This window comes from Lycorma delicatula, chromosome 2 (genome assembly GCF_047948215.1).
Source record: "Lycorma delicatula isolate Av1 chromosome 2, ASM4794821v1, whole genome shotgun sequence".
In the NCBI taxonomy this organism is placed as follows: Eukaryota; Metazoa; Arthropoda; class Insecta; order Hemiptera; family Fulgoridae; genus Lycorma; species Lycorma delicatula.
In genome coordinates this window covers 83,666,520-83,690,079 of record NC_134456.1, presented here as the reverse complement: position 1 = coordinate 83,690,079, position 23,560 = coordinate 83,666,520, and the positions used below count along the sequence as shown (strand labels likewise).

At 29.2% G+C, this 23,560-nt stretch overlaps 1 protein-coding gene across 4 annotated transcripts in view; it reads left to right on the top strand.

Moving 5' to 3' along the window:
• The first annotated feature begins 5,730 nt into the window (after positions 1–5,730).
• Golgin97 (Golgin 97) overlaps positions 5,731–23,560 on the top strand; it is a 99,345-nt gene continuing 81,515 nt past the window's right edge. Inside the window, exons 1-2 of one of the 4 annotated variants that reach the window (XM_075355657.1) lie at positions 5,776–5,831; positions 7,255–7,376. The gene's annotated coding sequence lies outside the window, so the exon portion shown is untranslated. The other 3 variants (XM_075355656.1, XM_075355658.1, XM_075355655.1) reach the window with 3 other exon arrangements.

Below are 23,560 nucleotides of genomic sequence, written 5' to 3'. Positions count from 1 at the left end.
ATAAAATATCAAGTGAAAATATCTTGTACGCAACACTGCTTCTGAAACAGGTTACTGAAGGTATTGAATATATTTTTATTTAAAGAAAAAAATATATATATATTGTAATTCATTTTTTTATATTACAATTATACTAAAACACTGCTTTTCATTAGAATAATATTACTTCGGTCCTATTTGAACAACTGACTAATCACTGGAAAGATGTGGACGGCTATGGTACTAGGCGTGGCATTATACTCACCAAATCTGGAGTAAAGTGTGTAATTTTAGTGTGAAAGAGACAGATAGGTATATAATTGCACGATATTATCCATAATATTAATATACATATTACAAATATAAAGTTAATTTTAAATCTCTTGTTAACTGATATATAATAATAATATTACATTCAATCATTTAATGTAAAAAGACCTTTTGTAAGAAAAAGCTATAAAATTTAAATACATAATTTATAAATGTATAAATGCAATATTGTAACATAATTTGCCAAAAAATAATGCTATTTTGCTATATAAAAGAAACTTTTAAAAAGCACCCCAAAAACTTGGAACAAAACAGTCGAAAATAATGAAAATTAATTAAAAACAACTCAATTTCAAATTGCATGGAAATTATTATTTCAGAGAAGCCTTTGGAAGTAATTATACAACCCTAAATAAAGTGAATATGGCAGTATTCCATTTTATATATATACAATATACACACAATACTGAAGAAATAACTTATTTGTGTAAATCACATCAAGCAGGACACATATACCAAGGCATAAAAATTTTGAATGTAAAACTTGAAGCCCAACATTCAACACACTTGAAAAATATGAAGTTTACAAACCTACTAAAACTGATAAAAACTACACATTAAACAAACAAAATGATGTAGAACAAATATTACACCAATAACCGTACAGAGGAACTAGATAAGTAGCTTCAAATATTACCCTATTTTCATGTAATTTAAACGCGAGTCATTCATAATTTTTAATGTTTTATGAGTGTTACATGAAAAAAATATATTTAAAAAAAAATCATGATTAAACTCATCCTTAGTTATATTAAAGAGATGATGTAAAGAAAATCCCAATTTGAACGGTACCATAAATCAATCATACTCATAACATGAGTATTATAACTATTTCGACCTACTTTTGTGAATAAATTATCGGATGGAGACGTAGAACAACATGGTTAAGCTTGCCTTGCTTTATTAGCGTGTTTTCCAAATGAGGTATCCAGCACAAGTATTATTTTCTGATGAACGTGCAATTTATCGCGGGTCAGTAATGTGGTTTTCTGAGCTAAGCAGAATCCTAATTTTGTGCACTAATCGGAAATAAATCTACCACATATCATGATATAGGTTAGGATGACATCGCGACACTTGTTCGGACCAAATTTTTTTGAAGATACCTCAACTTCAAGAGAAGAATAGCATGACGGTGAGACGGTAAGATACGATTGTACTGGAATTTATAACGAGGCTTGGCGTGCATGTAATGGGGGAATGTAACAGCAAGATACTAAGCAGCACTCAACGGTTTTACGATGTTTAGTTCTGTAACGCGCAACTACGCATAACTTATCAGCAATAAATAAAAAAATCGTTTTTCCCTTTTACCCACCATATCTAAAGATGTACTACAATTTATATGAAAAATTTGTTGGAAACATGTAATAAAAAAAAAACTATAATTTATGAACGGAACGTAAGTAAATAATTTTTTACTCAGTTCGGTACATAATTAATTATTCATTAAATAAATTAATTTAGAAACATACAAAAAAAGGAACTGCTCTAGCATTTCCCTCTCGTTTTCTATTTAACCACCGTAAGATATTACTTCTGAGAATGATACGTGTGATTGTGAATGAAGTATATATAGTCTTTTACTGTCTCAGGTCGACCATTCCTGAGATATGTGGTTAATTGAAACTCAACCTCCAAAGAATACCGTATCCACGATCTAGTATTCAAATCCGTATAAAAGCAACTGCCCCTACTAGGATTTGAACCTTAGAACTCGACTTCGAAATCAGCTGATTTGCGATGACCAGTCCGGTGGGCTTTCTCTAGGGTTTGCCTGAAAAGAATGGAACGAAGGTAAGTGGTAAGATCTTGATTAGAGCAGCGTCATTAAGTACACAATTATTATTTATTTAAAAAATGGTAGTTCTTACAGTTCATATCAGTTCGTAAAAAAATAAATTTATAAAATATCAAGATCAAGTCGATGCACAAAATAATCCAAAAGGTTGTGTTGCTTTAAATTTTTTTACGTAATAGTATTATTTAAATCTTGTTTTGAAATATCAGTAATACACTTTTTTTTTGTAAAAAAAGAAATTGTTAATTTTTTATTTAAAATGAAGTGTCGAAATTTTTTTAAGTGGGTTGATAATTTGTTAAAAATTGCAATTGAAACGTGCATAGTAACGCTCTTACGAGGTGGATATTTTTTTTTTTGAGTAAATAATTTATATAATATTTTTTCAAGTAGAGGCAGACTGTTTTAATTATAAACATGAATAAGTTAGTGTTTTTAATTTATTGAATATTCGTGAATCATATTTACAAGCGCCTAACAATGACCAATGACCCATTTTTTGACTTGAAAACTGGATATAACAATTTAAAAGAGTCAGAAGAGGTAATGTAATAATTCAGACAGGAATAGTTGTAATTTTTTAATAATGATGAGTCCTTAGCGTACTATTAAAACGCTTCAAATCGAAACTAGGTTTTCACTTTTTTGTAGACAAAATCGATTTGATAATTTCACAAAAATTTACTCTTACAAGATAAACAGAAATTACACTTTAGGCAACAGAAATATCACTGTTATTATAAATGGAAGTTGTAAAGTGTAATTACTTTAATTAGCAATGTACGTTTAAGTGAGAAGCACCATGTTTTATCGATATTTAAAATGTATCCACTCAATCCTTTAAATCGGCAATTTAGAATTTTCTAGTCTTGTAAGTAATTATCTGCAAATTTAGTTTTAATTTTCTCTGAACAGGATAAAGGATTTTGAGGTGACTTACAATTTATATGAGTAGATCATTCGCGTACGCGAGGGGGAGTGATCCCCTTGGGTTGCCGTATACGACGAGAAATAAGAAACAACCACCGTTCATTTTCTTCTAGACGCACGTGTCTCTAGGAAGGGTTTGGGGGAACCGCGAGGCCAAAAAAGATGTTCGTAACGGTGTAGTTAGTCTGTAATACCTGTAACAAACCTGAAACGAAAGAAAAGGAACAATGCCCGAAGGGAGATGGATAGACAAACGAGCCACAATGACGACGATAAATTTCACAAGTGAAGAGCGAAAGAAGGCAGCCGCACACGATACAGAGTGATCCCCCCACCTTTCTTTTTTCCTGTTTAGCCTCCGGTAACTACCGTTTAGATAATTCTTCAGAGGATGAATGAGGATGATATGTATGAGTGTAAATGAAGTGTAGTCTTGTACATTCTCAGTTCGACCATTCCTGAGATGTGTGGTTAACTGAAACCCAACCACCAAAGAACACCGGTATCCACGATCTAGTATTCAAATCCATGTAAAAATATCTGGCTTTACTAGGACTTGAACGCTGTAACTCTCGACTTCCAAATCAGCTGATTTGGGAAGACGCGTTAACCACTAGACCAACCCGGTGGGTTGATCCCCCCACCTAGCTGCGACACTGCAATACGCCGTTTCTCTGACCGATCATTTATTGATTTGATTTCCACAATCTAAATAAAAAGGTTGAATTCTTATCATCTGACTTGGAGACTTCCGGTGTTTTCACTCAGTGTTATCCACCATCTAAAACGTAAAGGGTTGAAATCTTACCTTCTGACTTGGATTCTTCCGGTAATTTCATTAGGTGTCATGCCCATGCATCACCTTAAAAAAATGAACAGAACGCCTGATAGATAGGCTTCCGGCGGCCTGGTTTTGGTTATCCGATCTGTAGTAACACGCATTTAAAATCTTTAATGATGACATAAGCTTTAATAGGTGTTCAATTAACGGTTAGTTAAAGTTGAACTGTTCACGTGTACGAGGCCCTTTGATACCCTTTCATTCAATCCCTTCACAGATTAAATTTCAAATTAACCTGAGATACAAATTGCATTTTTATCTTTTTAACTCAAAAGGGAAGCAAAAAGATTTGAAAGAAGGAAGTAGTATATCGATTGGATAATAGTAGGCCAGAAACTAGAAGAAAATTTCTCAGCATGTTGCTAAAAAAGAAGCTAAACGTTGGGATCCTCGTGACTCATTGAAATCAATTGCATTCGATTTATTTAAAATGGATATCGGTTCTTTGTAGTGTGAACATTTAAGAGCGGCTTATTGTACAAATTCTTATATTACTCTTTATTTATTCTGTGTATTTATAAAGCAATAAATTTAAAACCGATGTTAAAATCCCAAACAGAGTTTATTAGGATTACATAGGATATAAAGAGATCTGAATCGGTTAAAGAAAAATTCAACTATATACCTCAGCTACGAGTGGTTATGTAGTTAGCTTTTCAATATCTGATTGATTATTAATCAAATTTTTCGTAAACCAAAACAGTCTGACAAAACTGTGAATATCATAATTATTAAACTATACATGATTATGTAGAACTATCTGATTTTCAGATAGAACAAAATTAGATTTACAATTTATTGTTACAGAACAAAATTAGATTTTAAGAAGTTTGTATGATGTTCATGAAGAAATTCCCAAATTTTACGTTAGACGCCGAGGAAAGAGAAATTAAAAATACTTTTAAACAAATCACAAAATTTAATGGAAGAATTTACGAATATTAGCTTTCAGTAAATAATTTATAATAATGTCGACAATTTGTCTTTCATTGATTAGCATGTGAATAATTAGCAAAAGAAAACATGAACATTTTGGCTTTTTATATTATTTGATAAAAACAAATTAACGACTTGCTTTCAAATTACGCGGAATGTAGAAACGGAAAATCTTCTCGGAACTAATTATGAAGCTCTTTCATTAATACAGTTATCATTGAGACTTTTAAAGGCGCCAATCTTAAAGTGGTAAAGAAATACTTTTAGTATGAGGTGTAAAATATTCTATATTGTCATGTTACCGTTATACATTATTTTGTCTAGTTTAGGATATTTATAAATTTCATATTGTTAATATCTCACATGTTAAACCAAGATATGACCGATCATAAATTACTTGCATCTGTCTTACGAAAGACATCGTTTTGTGTTTGGCTCCAAATTACCGATTTGATTAACAGTTTAATTACAGAAGAAACGCAAATAATGTAATTCATAATTATAATAACCCATACCAAACAGCATGGTTTCGAATATGAAGCCGACGTGATATGACAATTTAACATTGCTAACTGGAAAGCAAGATTCTCAAAAAATGTGACGTTTAAACTGGAAACTCCAGTAATTTAATCTCTATTTATAAGTTTATCAGTATTACACTGGGTTCACTGACCACCACTCCATGCTGCTGTTCAGTAAATGATAATAAATAACGCAAATACAATTTTAGTTCATCCAACTTTAGTTACGGAATGCGTCTATGTAAAATGTTTGAAATTATTCACTTAGTATTAAAAAATAATGTATTCAGAATTCATCAGGCGATGAACTAAATACAATTTTAATTATCAATCATTTATTTGAAGTAGTAATTACAGTTTCATGACACGCCAACCGCTACATCTGTTAACTGCAAGAAATAAGGAAGGCTGTGAATTCAGGAGTTGTCAGGTTAGTTCTTCTTACAAATACATTCTGGTTTAGTTGTAATTTAATTTAATGGATAAATCTTTGGTATGATTGATCAATTCTAAAGAGATTCATTCAAGTCTAATAGTTGTAATAACTGTATTATAAATAATTATGCTTGGCAGTTGCGAATGGTTTTATGTTTGACAATCGTTAGATTTACAGTTGGGTTTGTTTGCAAGACCGCCGATTGTAATTTTAAAATGTTGAAATAATTACTCTAGACTATTTTATAAATATTTGAAATCATTGTCGTTTGTCTTCTCATTTCTCGTACATAATTTCTTAATTTACATAAATTCTTAGGTTATTTGTTTGCTATTTGGGTATAATACCGCACCCGTTTGACAGTAAATGGTTTTCCCCATTTGTGATCGGTGTTATTGCGTTAATATTATCGTAATTTTATTTAGCTGCCCCTAGATTTATGAATTCATTTTAACATATGGTTTTTCTTTTTTTTTTACTACCATATGTTTGGTAAATCCGATGTGGATGATTGCGATCAGTTATGTTAACTACAAGGATTCGTGATCGATTGCTTGGTGATTTACATTTTAGTGCTATAATTGTTCATTTGAGAACAAGCTAAATAGCTTCTTGAAACATTTTTTTTTTTTAATAATTTAGTCAAATGTTACCCCTTTTATTGTGGTTAAATAAGGTTGGGTTAGTTTACCGTTTGCTTCCCTATCTCCGTAGCATAGTTTAATTTTATATTTTCGTGGTACAATGGTAAAATTATGCAGTTAAGAGCACAACTTAGTTAACAAAGATGTGTGTGGTCAGACGTGTGTGTTTAAAAACACATCTTTCTTAGAGATTTTTAGAATGTATACCAGGTAAATTTTTACAATGCCATGATATAACTATTGCATAATTTTGCTAACTATAGAAAATCTATAATTAAAAAAGAATTAGTTTTAAAAATATATTAATATAAAATTATTTGTCTTCAGATTAAGTTTTTACATGAAATTTAAGTGAATAATAGATATTGTTACATGGTAGCATTTGCAGATATAAAAGTTACTATGAGTTAAAAGTAGTAGGTTTTCGTAATAATATTTTTATTTGTAAAAAAAAAGAAACTTTGTCAGTGAACCCAATTGATAAAAGCAGCAGGGTTTGAATGTTTGAATAAATAAATGTACATAAACCATATCTTATAATACTTTTTATCAAAGATCAGAGTAAGAGTTGTTATAGGCCTTTTACCATCTCCTCTGAATATTTGGTTCACATTTGCAAAAATTAGTGTATTCACAGATATATTTCCAAGATAATTGTTGGATGTCTGAATAAATTGTCTTGATTTTTAAAACAAATTGTAAGGCTCAAAAGTTGCCAGGTATAATTCCATAGAATTCAGTGTAGAATAACTGATGGCTGGTTTTCAGTATTAATCTCAAATGTATTATAATGAATTTAGAAGTTCTGTAACATCTTTCCGTGTTTATATTTGTAGTAAATGGGATAACTTCTTTCAAGAACTGACCTTCTTCTGAATTGGTAGGGCTTGCCCACTGAAAAGCTACATTATTTTCGCCATTGTACCATGTACAATTGTACAAGGGCTTCTAATACAATGTGAGTAAATTTGTTTTAAACCTCTTTTTTACTGCTAATTATTTAACAAGGTGTGGGTTAGAGAATACTATATGGAACCCTGTAAATCTTAAAACCAGGACTGATTAGTTACAAAGTGTGGAATGTTGAGTCTCACTATTGTACACTTTGGTCAAACGCCAACATATAGGATTTGTACAAAGCATTAAGAGCTTCTGACATTGGTTTGCTGTATAACACATAAGCACTTGTTAAATTTACAAATTATACATAACAGTTATACAATCTTTAATGATGACTAATATAGTTTGTTGGATACTTATGTGAATTTCTACGGTGACACCGATATAAGGGTGAGGAAGTTGTGAGTTTCATTCTGTAGTACAATTATCATTTATTAAAATAAATATTGTATTACATTTAAAAGTAATTGTAATTATGATTTATAATAAATGTTATATTTATAAATATATGAATTTTTAATTATAGTTTCATTTCTCCAAAATAATTAAAATACTAATTTTAATTTTGATTTTAATTATTAATATACATGTATTTTTAATGAACTGTGCTATTGCACAATATTACAAGTATATATTGTTAAAAGGAAATAGAAATATTTTGGGGGAGGAAATTCCAAAAGAGTGCTAAAGAATCAGTATTATGTTAATTGGATTAGCACACTTACAACATTTGATCTCTATTGTCTTAAATATCTCATATTACATATAAATATATAAATATTCATCAACATATTTACTACTGCGCCAAATAACACAAAACAACCACCAAACACAATCACAGAATGTAAAGAACTAATAACAAAAGTCGACTCTCGTGGGATCCTGCATCTTCAGTCAGTAAAAAATTATGTCAAACAAAAACTAAAAATTTAGAAAAATTAAACCGTAATAACCATGACACTAGAACAATATAAATTATAATTAGGCTTACCATAATGTTATAAGTGTTACTGAGGACTTTACCTTGAAAAAAGCAGACAGATCACCAAAAGTGAGGACATGTTAACTTGGTTATGTTAGCATGGTAAAAGGTTTCTAAATAATTTTTTGTGAAATCAACTTTTTAATATTAAATATGTGAATTGAATTTACTTGTTAAATATAAACAGTAATAATATATGAATTGGATAAAAGATAAACAGTGGATAAGAACATACCTTTGTATTTAAGAATATAACAAAAATAATTGGAGCTATGTAGCGTAAATTTACACATAAAAAATTATAACGAAAAGAAACACAAATGTATATGTTATTTTATTATTAAATTAAACCAAAGTATGTTTGCTTGTATTAGGTCCAGTAACTGCATATGTCTCATCTTCTATATCACCACTAATACTTGAAATACATTATCCAAAAAAGCTCTGGCCCCTTTAATTTTATAAAATTCTGAACATGTCATTTGGCAATTATATTTTATTAAAATTAACTGTATCACTTTCTATATTTCCAGTCTCCCCCTACCAGCATTCCAAATATTATTCATTATCGAAAAGACTCTTTCAACTGTAGCAGAAGTTCCTAGCAAACACAAGCAAAACTGTACCAATTTAAACATATTTGTTTATGCTGTATTCAAAAACTAATTGCCATTTCTGTACAGTAGTAATTGGTTCTTGGTTTCCTCTTTTTCTATTTGATGCGGTTTGAGTTTTTCAATGGCAAAGTTTACAGAAGTTCTTTCATCAATTAGCTCATCAGAGTTTATAGAATTCTCATTAATGTTTACAGAATTACTTGCCTTATCCAGTTGTGGCCATCAAGTGAACATTTTAAACTAATCCATGAAAATTTATTTACTCCAACAAAGCTACCTTCCCATTCATCCAAATAATTGATGGCAGATGCGTAAAAAGACGAAACACTACTCAAAAACCATCTTTTTTTAATTTTGATAATAAACTGTTTTGCAGAAAATGGTACAAAAAGTAATGACTGGATTTCTCTAAGTTTAGAAAGCAAATTAGTACTTGCTTCTGCAGTCGAAATCTCTCACTTTACAGGACTAACACAGTTTTGTTGAACAACTGTAAGGATCCATACAAAAACATCAAATAAACTTCATTTTCCACATTTGCAAAAAAAAGAAGTAAAAAAACTTTTAGATTTATTAGTTCCATCTGATTCCAAGAAATAATACTAAAAAGGATTGAACAATTTCAAAATCCGTTCCACAGATGGCATGATGCTCAAAAACCTAGTTCGGCTGTGTGACAGTTTTTGTATTCTACATCCAAAAACTCAAAACTCTTTGAAAGAAGTCACCTATGTTGTATACGTATGGAAATGTTCATACAATTTTACAATGAGTACTACAATGTTGAATGGCAGTTCTTCACATGCTTTATTTACACTACTGTTAACAATATGAGCAGAGCAGCCTACCCTTGTTATTTGCCTTTTTAGGTTTATTTGTAATTTTCTGAACAAATTTTTTTGCCCTTTTCTTGACACACTCCAAAGTTTATCTGCACAGAAGCAAATAACTTTACTTTGTAATGAGTGCTTTTTTATTATACTCATCAAATATTCACTGAGCATTTTAGATGTTTCATCTGCAAGTTCATTAAACTCTAGCAGTTTCACTTGAACTCTGTGTTACTTGTTAAAGTACATAACCACAATAGGTATCATTTTTCTTTCTTTTCTGTTAGAGCTATTGCATGTAATAGTTAGAAAATTTGTATTCTCAATATGTTTAAGTATGTTTTGCTAATTAAAAAGAGCAATAACATTTACAAATAATCGCCTCTGTTTTTGTTCTAGCACTTCTAGAAAATTTATCTTCAAATTTTTTTTTAATAAGCATAGACGTACATTCTGAGGCTTTAAAGCTAAGTTCATGTTTTGTAGAATAAAATGCAAATGCTGCTTCTTTAGTGGCAATATCTAAGTTACTTGAAGTTTGTAGGTTTTGTCCTTAAAGAATTTGACCAAATTAGTTCTTGTGGTTGCAGTGACAGCCTTTCTGTGTTTATCAGGCCCTATGTGATCTTCATTGTTTCCATGACCCCGATGAAATATTGAAAATACACCACAAATGTAACATGACATTCTCATTGTGAATTAAAATTTGTTTCAGAGATTTAATCTCATGTCTTAGTTTATCATTAAATATACACTTCCTTTTATCCATAGCAAAACTAACTGCCTAAGACAATTTGTAGTTAAACAAAATTCAACTGAAAATATATGAGCCGCAAGGCAAATCTAACCTCAACAGGCCACTTGTGGGTATTGTATTTGTATCACATCACAGGCTTGACTAGTTCGGTCGGCAGGCAGGCATCAGTTCGTGTACATCACAACTCTTTGTAAACTTGACAATAGCGACAGTGCTGCCAACTGCTATCATGTTAGGAACGAAATAATATTTAGGCTAAAGCAAAGTAAATATACCCAAAGGAATATTAAATTGGTCAAGTGTTCTTAGTATATTATATTTATATTGTGCCTATAGATTAAGAATTGCAGAAACATTTTTAAAACTGCAGGTATTTTACAACAGGAAACATTTTTGTGGACAAATATTGAAAAAGCAGATTGTCTGTGGTAATTGCAGATGTCTCTCTCTTTTTTTCCTGTTTAGCCTCCGGTAACTACCGTTTAGATAATTCTTCAGAGGATGAATGAGGATGATATGTATGAGTGTAAATGAAGTGTAGTCTTGTACATTCTCAGTTCGATCATTCCTGAGATGTGTGGTTAATTGAAACCCAACCACCAAAGAACACCGGTATCCATGATCTTGTATTGAAATCCGTGTAAAAATAACTGGCTTTACTAGGGCTTGAACTATATATATATATATATATATATATAATATAAAGAAACTATTATTGTTCTGTATTTAAATAACTCATTTACATTTCTGTATGTAATTAATTGCTGTTATTTACTTTATCTTTATTGGTTTAAGAATATAACAAAAAGCCTTGACATCATGTATCTTAATAAATGATATGATAAAACATGTTCATTGGTTTGTTGAATGTATTTAGATTTAAACTGAAATTATATGTTTTCATGAACTTATGTAAGCAAAACTGCTATACATGCAGTGTTTATATTTATATATGAGATGTGACTATTAAATAACGAGACTAACACTATAAAATACTTTATTTTAAATTTATACATATTTAGTTATTATCCCCTTCAATATACACCCCTCCTCTATCTCTACAACACTCCATGTGAATTTTCCATTGTTCGAAGCAGTGCTGGAAATCTTCTTCCGTGAGCTCTTTCACGAAATGGTCTTCATGAGTTTCAGTGGTCTGAAATCTTGTTCTTTTAATGAGATTTGACCTTGGGGAACAGATAAAGGTAACGTGCTGACAAGTCAGGCAAATAAGGTGGGTGATCTGACACTGGGATGTTGTACTTGGCTAGAAACGTCTTGACAGACAATGCAGTGTGAGCCGGTGTGTTATCCTGATGAAGAACCCATGATTTGTTCTTGCACAATTCTGGTCGTTTTTTCTTATTTTTTCACAGAGTTGAGCAAGGACTTTGAATTAAGACAACAATTGTTTACTGACTCAAATCGAACCAGATTACCAATTTTTTCAATATTTTTATCCATTTTTGACGTGGAAGGGCAACACGGGCGAACATTATCTTCAACGTCTTCTCGGCCATCTTGCAAACGCTAAACCACTCAAAAACTCGTGCATGTGATAAACATTCTTTGCCATATACATTTTTTTTAACAAAAAATAAGTTTCAGTAGTGGTTTTTCCAAGTTTCATATGAAATTTCACAACATTTCTTTGCTCTAATAAAACACTTATAATTTTTTCGGCCAAGTAGAAAAACATGTAATTCAAATGAAGGCCACGGCCAGGCTAATATATCTACAGAAACTGGAGTGGCTACAATCGTAAGAGAAGGCTTCATGCTACACAGCTGTCAGTCGTACAAATTTGGTGCATGCACAGTTCTTCTGTAGCAACATTAGTCTTGTTATTTAATAGCTACACCTTGTGTGTGTGTGTGTGTGCGTGCGCGCGCGCATGTGTAAAAATGTTTTCCTAAAGTTGATCTTTTCAAGACTTATATCACATCTGCACTAATAATTATAGTGTATTTGTGTGTGTGTGTGTGTGTGCATGAGTGAGTGGGTGAGTGTGTGTGTGTATGTGTGTGTATATGTATATTATAAATATGTAATACATATTATTTATACAGTGTATAAATATATAAAAATAGATTCAACTTGATCCACCCAAGTACAAAATTGAATAAAATAAAATTACATTCGTCTTATTTTTTCATACAGTCTCTACACAATAATGTTTTCACGGCAACCCACATCTTCAGTTGTAGATTTTTTTTGTTTTTTAAAATATTTAGTGTTAAATTACATACTAAACTTAGAATTAAAAATTAAAGTATAATAAATTAAAATATATAAAATTAAAAAAATATTAAAATTTAAAAATTTATTAAAGGAAGTATGAAATGTTAAAATTATTAAAATTAAAAATTACATATAAAAATATGATGTCAAGTATTATAAATTAAATAAAATAACCTTTCTGTTTTACTAATTAAAAAAAAAAAAAATAATTTTTTATGTATTTTAAATTATTATACTTCAATTTTTGATTTTGAGTTTTGTTATGTAATTTAACATAAATATTTTACAAAAAAGAAAAAATTTACAACTGAAGATATGGGTTGCTGCAAAAGCACTATTGTAGAGATTGTATGAAAATATAAGGTGAGTGTCATTTTATTTTATTTAACTTTGTATTTGGGTGGATCAAGTTGAATCTATTTTATATATACAATATATATATTTATTCTAAATAAATAATAATTAAGTTCTAAGATATCAGCATCCACTGGCTGATATTTGTAAGTCCCATGTTTGAGTTCTAACTTAGCTTGAGAGTTTTGATGTGGACCAAAATATACTCTAATGGCATCTTTACAATCACTGTTCATTTTGAAATAAAAAAAACAAAAGTGTTTGTAATCATAATCATAAATTACAAAATATTTGTGTTTTGTTTTACAGTAAAGTGGCTGCTAAATACGTTTATAAGTATATTTTAAAGTTTATCCGCTTATCGTCTAGAAATAAAAACTTGAAGATTGTATTAATTTCATTAATTACTGAAGCAGGTTCTCACAAGGCCATCTTACACAAAATTAACATTTTTGTTACTTTTTGTTTACAACTCATCTGTAAATCTTTGAGTATGTTCACCCAACATGATTCCTGTCCCAACAGTACTGATGCTGGCCTAGTGAATGGTATTAATGACATTATTTATCATTTCCTAAGCCTTATTTTGATTATGCAGATTTTTGTCAGAATGTAACAATATTAGAACAAATTTGTATGCCAATCATCTCTTAATCAAAATATCCTCAGCAGTTCTCTAATAGTGATTTAATGATTAGCCATGATTTTTTTCTGTTACTTCTTCCACTTATTCATCATTTATTATTGATCTTTCAGTGCTACTCTCTTTAATTAATTCACAGTCATCTTGCAATCATTTGTTATCGTCTCGTTCCTACATGCAATTTCCTAAAACTATTAACATTTTCACTGTGTGACATTAATCCCTTTTTTTTTACTTCCTTTTTTTACGCAAAATGTAATTTTTATGCAAATTCTTTGATTCTTCGTTTATATATATATATATATATATAATATATATATAAGTAAACTATTGTTATAGTGGTCTAGTGTTGTTACAGTGATTAAAAAAATGTTTCTTTTTGACATAACTAGTGCTGTAAATAAAAAAAAAATTGTTAAAACCCTTTGATGTAACCTTGTAATCTAAATAGGGATGGCTGGCCTCCATGGCGCAAGTGGTAGCGTGTTGCCTTCATCTGGAGATCCCGGGTTCGAATCCCGGTCAGGCATGGCATTTTCACATGCCACAAAAATTGTCATTCATCTCATTCTCTGAAGCTATACCTAATGGTGGTCCTGGGGGTTAAAAAAGGGCCCCCTAAATAGGGGTGGTAGGAATCTGTGTTTTAACATGTGCAAGCCTTTGGTATACTCGTCTCAACATCACGGACTGGAGTCCAGAACAGAGCCCAGCAGAGATGCGTCCTGAAGGGCAGCCATACCAGAAGCGGATGAAGAGCTTCTACACAACCTCTCCTTTTCAAAACTTACAGTAAGATAAAATCACCCAGCAATTGCAACTCCTCCGGAAAAGGGGACGCATTGCTCCCTCCTTACAGGTAGTGCCCCGTTGTGGCGTATTCCTGCTAGCCTATTAAAGAGGTAGCACCGAAAGGACTTCAGTGGACGGTCTGAAGGGGAATTACGTCGGGAGGACAGGCTTTATAAGCCTAGCCTTCCGCGGTCGGCCCGTAAAATGGGTTCGATAACGCTGGTTTAACAACGGATTGGAATGCAATTAAATCTGTCCTTAAAACACTAAAAATAATAATAAACAAAACTTGAAAAAAAATTAGACCCGCTATTTAAAATTAACCCTTTAAAAAAAAACAAGCCCGATTAGAATGATCCAGCAGCGAGGGACTCTGTCCAGGTTCTGCGATGGAGTAGGGAGTAATAAACTCCTGCCAACTTTGCATTCCATTCCATTCCTTTAGTATGTTGTTGTTTAACTCAAGTAAAATATGAGTGAGAACTGTTCAGGTTTTGCAGTACTCATATCTGGTTTACTGACTAATCTGTTGAATTATTTTCACTTCTCACAATTAGTTACATAATCACTGACAAATCTATTATTACATATTTTAAAACAGAACTTTGGATGTAGGAAATAATTTGATTAATACAATTAGATAGTTGAAGATTTTTAATGGCAAGGCATGCAGAAGGGTCATTTCTTGAAAAAAAATTGAACTGTAGGACTACACTTGAAGCTGTAAAGTGTGATTCTTTTTGAAAATTACATACTACTTATTTTTGAAAACATGAAAATTTTGAAATCATTGTATTTTTCCTTTATGTATGGTTGTCAAATTTTAGGTTGCTAGATTAAACCCACCGGGTTGGTCTAGTGGTTAACGCGTCTTCCCAAATCAGCTGATTTGGAAGTCGAGAGTTACAGCATTCAAGTCCTAGTAAAGCCAGTTATTTTTACATGGATTTAAATACTAGATCGTGGATACCGGTGTTCTTTGGTGGTTGGGTTTCAATTAATCACACATCTCAGGAATGGTCGAACTGAGAATGTACAAGACTATAACACTTCATTTACACTCATACATATCATCCTCATTCATCCTCTGAAGAATTATCTAAACGGTAGTTACCGGAGGCTAAACAGGAAAAAGAAAGAAAAGGTTGCTAGATTAAGCAGTTACTTCTATTATTAAATAAGTACTTTATTCATGTGATAACATCATCATATATTAAATTCATCACATTAAAGTTGTTAGGTTTGCTATAACATGAATAACAAAAATGAACTGCTTCATTATTTAACTTGAAAGTCCAGGGAAAACCGCAGAAAACCTTGATCAGAACAGAACTACAAAATTATAAATAAAAGAGTGAAGTGACCTTAGTCCATATATAAAAATAACTATTTTGTGAAAGTTTAATTATGTAACTAATTACTTAATTGTGTAATTAAATATGAAACAAAATTCAGGTTTATGTAATTTAGTACTCGTTTAACAGAAAAATAATTTTGTTGTCTGGTTTGGTGAAAGTAAATATTTTATTTTAGGAGTGTTGAAGCTGATTGATATGACAGATGTGGTTGTTCCTGTAATGATTTCATTAAAAATGCTTAGAAGAAAAAATCTGGTTTATATGTATATATTGATCTTGATTTTCTGAATTAGTAGTGAGTTATCATTAAGAGATCATTTTATTTGAACTACAGTTTTTAATGATAAAGGAGATTATTAAATTAATGTGATTTTCTTGTAAAATGAATTTAAAAATCCTTTCAGTTTATTCAGCATTAAATGTTGTTTATGCGAGTTGAAATAGTTGGCTCTACTGTTTGACTTCAAGTTTATATATTATGTTATTCGTTAGCATAGTTCAGTCTTTTGTTTGTTTAACATCTGTGACTTAGGCCGTTAACATAACAGTGTACGTGTTCTTTTTTTATTATATTTGTATTGTATAGATGTGATTACTATTTTCCTGTGGAGTGTTTCATAGTTTTTTTTCTTTATAAAGTGGAATTGGATAACTAATCAGGTATCTTATATTTCTCTCTCTCTCTCTCTCTCTCTCTCTCTCTCTCTCTCTCTCTCACTCTTTCTCTCTCTCTCCAGCTCTCTCTCTCTTTGTGTGTGTGTGTATACATGTTCAAGTGCACTTGTTTGATCATTTAAGAAATAGATGCTAGTAATGATATTCTTGTACCATTTATAATAAATAAATATCTAATATGAATAAACTTGTGATGATAAAATATGTAGTATAAATTACAAATTTTTGTCTGTTATTAGTTAAAAATTAAATGTTTTGTGTACATTCATATGTGTGTGTAAGAGTGAGGTAAAAAATTAATTTTGTCACTCTATTATTTTATTTCGATTTTTCTTGTTTAAGTTAAAATTTTTAATTCCACTTAATTACAGTTTCATCATTTTTAAGGACTTTATAATGAACTAATTTCTCTTTTATGACTGAATTAATGTGTTGCAATGCTTAAGCATGAGTATTTTTAATAGTGTGCAGTATTATTGTGTACAAAATCTTCTTAACAGTTTACAATATCATATCTTTTCATTACATTTTCACATGTGTTTTATTAAAGAGCGTATGTTTCTGCGTTTGGTGTTGTTCAAACAAATTTCTCATGCAATAGAATTTTTATTATAACTGTATTGCTAAATAATAATATAGTTCTATCTATTAACTCATTTCATGGTTAATATTTCTTTGACTTAGGTTTTTTATTTTCAATTTATTACATAATAATGCATTATCAATAGATTATTTATCTCATAATTTCTGCATTTTTAAAATACTAAGAAAAATACTGTATGCAGTATTTTTTTAAATACTTTTTTCTCATTTAAATCAAACAAAGCAAACAAGTATGAAACAAAATATTCAGCTTCTAATAATAATAATAACTTTGTTGTCTGGTTTAATAATAGTAAATATTGTTATATTGTAGGAATTTTGAGGTCTGTTGATGCGATAGACAGGGTCATACATGTCTGAAAAAAGGTTTGGATTAGTTTTGTGTTAGCGTTATTTTTTTTTTTTTTTTTTAGGAATTAAATTTAGTTTTTAATTTAATTTTCATGTTTATGGTTGGTCAGCATATTTTCTATATTAATTTTTTTAGAATAAGATGAAACACATAGATTTTTATATACAGTATAACTAACAAGAAACGAAATTATTCAAGAAATAATATAGCCAACTGGAAATCAAGTGATAATAAAAAATTTGATTCATTTTTTTGTCAAAATTAAAAAGATATTGAAGGAAAATAAAAATAAACAGTATTTTCCAAGGAAAGTAGCAGTTTTTTTATCTGAAAAAAATTTTAAGATCCAGATTACTGTGGTAAAATTTTGTTGATGAAAGACCAAAAAATATATGTAGCTTGAGAATTTCCTTAAAGAATAAACCATATTAGAGACTGTTAAAATTTTAAGTGAATCCAACAATATTATTTAATCTTACACTTTTATCACTACGTTGACTATCAATAGTGTTCATTTCTTATCTAAGTTTTGTTTCAGTTTTATGAATGGGACCATGTGGTTATGATATAACCACAGAAATGTTCAGAAAAAGTTTTCAAAATATTGGGACGAATGTGTAAGCATTTTCATTGATTATGTTTGGGCTTAGAAATTTTTTCATCACAAAATTTTATTATTAGGAAAAAACTCCATTAGCACAAAACTTTCCCAGTTCATAATAATGAAGTACTGACATTTTATTGACCGATTGTTAAGAAAGGTCAACATAAAATAATCATTATTTTCAAATAGCCAAGCAGGTAGTAATAGGATGCGAATGAATAAGTCTGTTTTAATTTGACGTGAAACAACATTGAACAAAAAGGAATAAAATTTATGTTATTAGATTTTAGATAACTCACTTTCAAATTAAAGTCAAAGTTTTTTTGAAAATCCTTTTGTTGTTAATTACAAGGTGTGTTTTTTCCGTTTTGGATTTGCCACCTATGTACATAATGTAAACGGTTGATGCTTCTGCGACTGAAATTCACATGCAAATTTGTGGCATTTACAGGCTGAATATGAGTGATGCTAAAGTAAAATAGTGGTTCTGTTCATTTTGAGAAGGGTGAATGAAAGTTCATGATGAAGAATGTAGTGGCCAGCTGTCAGTGATAACAGATGATTTGATTGAAAAAGTTGATAAAAAAATTCAAGAAAACTGGCGCTTCACTGTATAAAAATTTTCTTTGATGTTGTATGATCTTTGATTTATGAAGTTTTGACCGAAAAATTGAGCTAAAAAAATTGTATACCGAATATGTTAACAGAAACACACAAGGAAAAATATCTTGCTGCAGGCATGAATTTTTATTGGTGTTACAAAAATGAAGGTGATGAATTGTTTGATCGCATTATTATTGGAGTTTCAGTCTTGATTTCTTATTTAGATGTTGAGATAAAACAGCAGTCTATGTGATGGCACTGTTTATCTCCACACTGAATAAATTCATACAAGATTGTTCGGTAAAGAAGCTTATGGCTTCTGGTTTGGGAAAAAAACAGATGCCTACTTGTTTAATTTAATGTTTGCAGAACGAGTATGAATGCTGATATGTATTGTGAAACGTTAAAAAATCTTAGAAGACTTTGAAGAAGCTTGTTTAAGAAGAAGATTTTGTTTTTGCATGACATATATGGCAAATCAGTCAGTGAAGAAATTGGAAAAATTTTGTTAGAAATCTCAGTCATCCGTCTTATAGCCCTGACTTAGCTCCCAATGATTATTTTCTTTTTCTTACTCTTAAACAGTGGTTTGCGTAACTAAAGTACGACAATGATGACGAATTGGAAAAATGATGTAATTAAATAATAAAACTACTTTGTTAATGCTTAAAGTGTGTCATTTTATTATTCTCATCTAAATCTAAAAATAAATTAAAATAATTTCATCAATTTCTAGCCCATTTATTTGGTATGGATTTCAAAAATTCAAAATTTAAAGAATGTAAATATTTTCTTTTCTACTATTCCGTAGTTTTTATTATTATAGTATAGTTAGTAGTTTATTACTTTTTTAAATTGTACTTTGTTTAGGCTTTTTGTTTGTTTGTGTTGTTAAATAATTTTATTTGACTTCCATGTTTGTCTGGCTCTCCTTTCAAATCAAATCACGCAAACAGTTTTTCAACCACTTTCAGATATCCAGTTGACTTGAAATATTTACATATAGATATATTCCAGGTAATATCATGAATGATTAGCTATTACTGGCATCAATTAATTGTTAAATTAATGAAATTATAATTTTTAAAAAGTCATAAGATCATATTGGAGGAAAAATAGAAAGTTGAAGTATAGCAAAATTTTAAGTTCAGTTTTATTTAAAACACCAAAATTAAAAAATATATATTCTTAGATACAACAAAAACAATATTCTATGTGAATAAAACTAAAAATGTGGGGCACTCTTGTTACTAATAGTGAAAATGACTTTTAAGTTTTCTTCTTTTTTGAAGCTCATTTATTATATCCCATAATTTTATTTTTGTTCATATAAGACATGAACCTATGTCTTGTAAAAGAAAAGGATTATGGATTAACTAAAAACTGCTACAAAGCGTGAGTTAAGAAACCTGAATATGTATCACTTTATCATTTACTGATAAAGTGTATAAATCAATTCTAGGTAATTTAAATTTGAACACTCCTGCACTATTAATTAATCATTTACTGATATGTGTATAAATCAATTCTAGGTACTTCTTTCTTTTCTTAAAAAAACCATGGTTCCAGCATGTAGGAAGGGTATTTATTCCAAACTATTAAACCATTCTGGTTTAACTGAATTTAGATGAATTCAGGTATTGTTTTCTGGATATCAGTACATATAATTATGTCTATTTACTTGGCAAGATAGTTAGTTAGAAGCTTAGTTCATCTCTTCAAAAAATATTATGACAGGATCATTTTCTACAAGACTGTTGTATGTAAAATTTAAATCTTTCTTGCTGTAAGCTAAACATGTTACATTTTTTTTGTTCAGTCGTATGGTCTTTATGTAAATTTTCTCAAACTTTGAATGACGGGTTTAAAACTTTTATTTTATTACATGTTGCAGTTTTAGACTTACTTGTTCTTGGATAGCCCTTGACAAAACTATTCTCTTCAAAATGCTTCCTTGAGTGTTGTAGACTCCTTAATTGATAGTACTGATTCATAATATCATTTGGTAATTATTGCATTAAACCGTTTGAGTACTATGTTTTCAAAGGAAAGATCTGTTCTTATTTTTTCACATTTTAATTGAGTACTTACTTTCTTTTATATAACACTGCTAACAGTGTAAACTGTGATCAACTGTTCCAGTGGTGTGCAGTGCATTATAGTGGGAAATCTTTAAGAAGTGAAAATGCAGGACCAGCAAAACTAATTGTGATTAAAATTCACAATAATTTAAAAATATATCTACATTATCACATTTCAACAGATACAACTGTTACACCACTAGTATATTCTTAATTAATAATATACACATTTATATATTTTTATTACTACCAAGTAGAAATTAAACTACCGACAGTAAAAACGATGAAGAACTTTTATCATTACTTGGAGAGAATAAGCTAACAAAATTAAATTATTAATAATTTCAGAATTTTTTTTTTTTATAATGTAAATAACTTCCGCTCTAGGGCAGATAAACTTTATAATTTATAATATAGTTATTTTGTTATCTTATTTGAGCAATTCTGCCAACTTAAATAATAATAATAATAACGTGATAACAATAATGTCTGAAAGAATAAAGTGAGGAATGTGTAGATACTTTATTCTGTAAAAATTATATTGAAACATAATCAGTATGTATTAACTGAAGCTGTTTATGGATACTAAATTTTATATGGTTAATTATATATGCTATTCTGTTAACAGTTTAAAAATCGTCTTCATACTATTTATGTGATACTGTGTTTCCTTTTCTTCATCAACTCTATACACAGTCTATATTAGGAGCTTAATGTGAATTAATTATGTTCATTGACATGACATTTATGCCCAGGATTCTAAAGGAAATGTACATTTTTATTTATAACTGTTTTTTTACTTATATGTGCACATTGAATTCTTATTTAATAAATTAATTTTTTGAATTTATTTATATTTATTTCTTATTCATTAATTAAAAAAAGAAACATCATTGTCCTAATTTTATTCAGTTTAGTTGAAGTGAAAAAAGACAGTTATATTTTTTAATTGATTGAAAAAAAAACATAATAAATTTTCAAGTATATTATTAAGGAGGGAGTTTAGTTCCAAAATTTGTTTTGATTTCCCTTAAGTGTTGTTAGTTATAAAAGTCTATTATTAAAACAATTTTTACTTTACATTTTATTTGAATGTCTGTATATAAGCTCAAGGTAACGTAATACAGATTCCTGTATATCATAAAATTTAGCTCACGCTAGGCAGTAGTCTTTACATAATTTGTGTGTATTTCTTTTTGTAATTTTGTTAAGATAAGCTAGTTTTTGTCTTTTGTGTTTCTTGTGATATCTCTTTTTATGCATGCAATTATTTTTTCAGGTCGTCCCTTATTTTTAAAAAACTACATAAGAAACTTTGAAAAATATATCTTCTAGTATTTAAAATTTTTAAGTGTGCAACAGATAGATATAAGTTGATGGGTTTTTATTTTTAATCTGATAATGTTTTCAAAAAGTTAACATTTAAAAAAGATTAAAAAAATATTTTTATTTTTTCTCAGTCATTTGACTGGTTTTCAGTTCTTTGCCAAACGTTTAATACTGGTATAATTGTACCATGTTAAATTTCCTTATATGTCCAGTCATTTTCTTTTGTTAACACTTTTTGTCTTCTAATCATCCGTAATTTAACCAACTTTGTAGGTTGATATATAAATTAATTATGTATTAGCATTTTTTCTAAGTTTAAGTTTTTAAAGTGAATAAAATAAAATTAAAAATTAATCTTAATTGCACTAGGTATAAAAAAATTGTATTTATTTTCATTTGTTCATTTCAAATTTCAATCATTAATTTTTTCTTCTTAAGATTTGTTTTATATAGTTAGCTAAAATATAAAGTTTTTAAGGGTTAAGTTTAATTAAAATCTGAATGATATCTGTTTTAATTCTGTTGTTTCCAGTACCGTAGCATAATTTTAAATAAATAATAAAATGTTAAAATGTATTTTTAATGGATTAAATTCGGGTTTTATTATAAACAGTTTAATAATTGTAAATTATTATAATTATGTTTATGTTAATTGTAAATAATTATAATGTTTGGTTACTTACCGTGCAGTTAAAGTTCTAAATTAAGTTAAAATGTTATATTTATTGAATAACATTTACACATTTTTATTCTACTAAGGCTGTTTAAATATTTGTTTAGCAGTAAGCCGCATTAGTCATTTGTTCAAATATATTTTTGATAGAGTGAAATTTATTTACCTAATGTTTGTAAGTTATTTGTTCGAGTTGTATTGTGTACTGTAAATTCATAATAAACTTGTTTGTATTTAAATAATTATTCACCAAATTATTTTTCTATTTAAATATTTTAAATAGAACCTGTAAATATGAATCTCAAAATGCCTGCTTCCTATATTGGTAAGCTACATTAATGAAAATTGATAATAAAAGTATGCTTTCTTGTTTATGATCTTTATAAACTTAATGATCATTTTAATTTTTTAGTTATTTGTAACCTTCATAAATTTAGTTTTACAAGTGAATTGAGCAGGTTCTGGTTATTTAATTTTTTTTCTCAGCAGAAATTTATCAAGAAAATAAAATCTGCTGAGGTTTAGTCACATCAACAGTTGCAGTTTTTGTGTGTCTTTATTATTATTATTATTATTATTATTTGTTATACATTTCAATTCATTCATAGAAAAGTAAAAGATAATTAAATTATTTTGTATGATAGTCTTACCCAGCTTAGTCTCTCTATGAATAGTCAGAAAGGTAGCAAAGAAAGTATGGAACAATGAAATATGAACGTTATTTTGTTAGCTTAACTTGTTTCTGTTT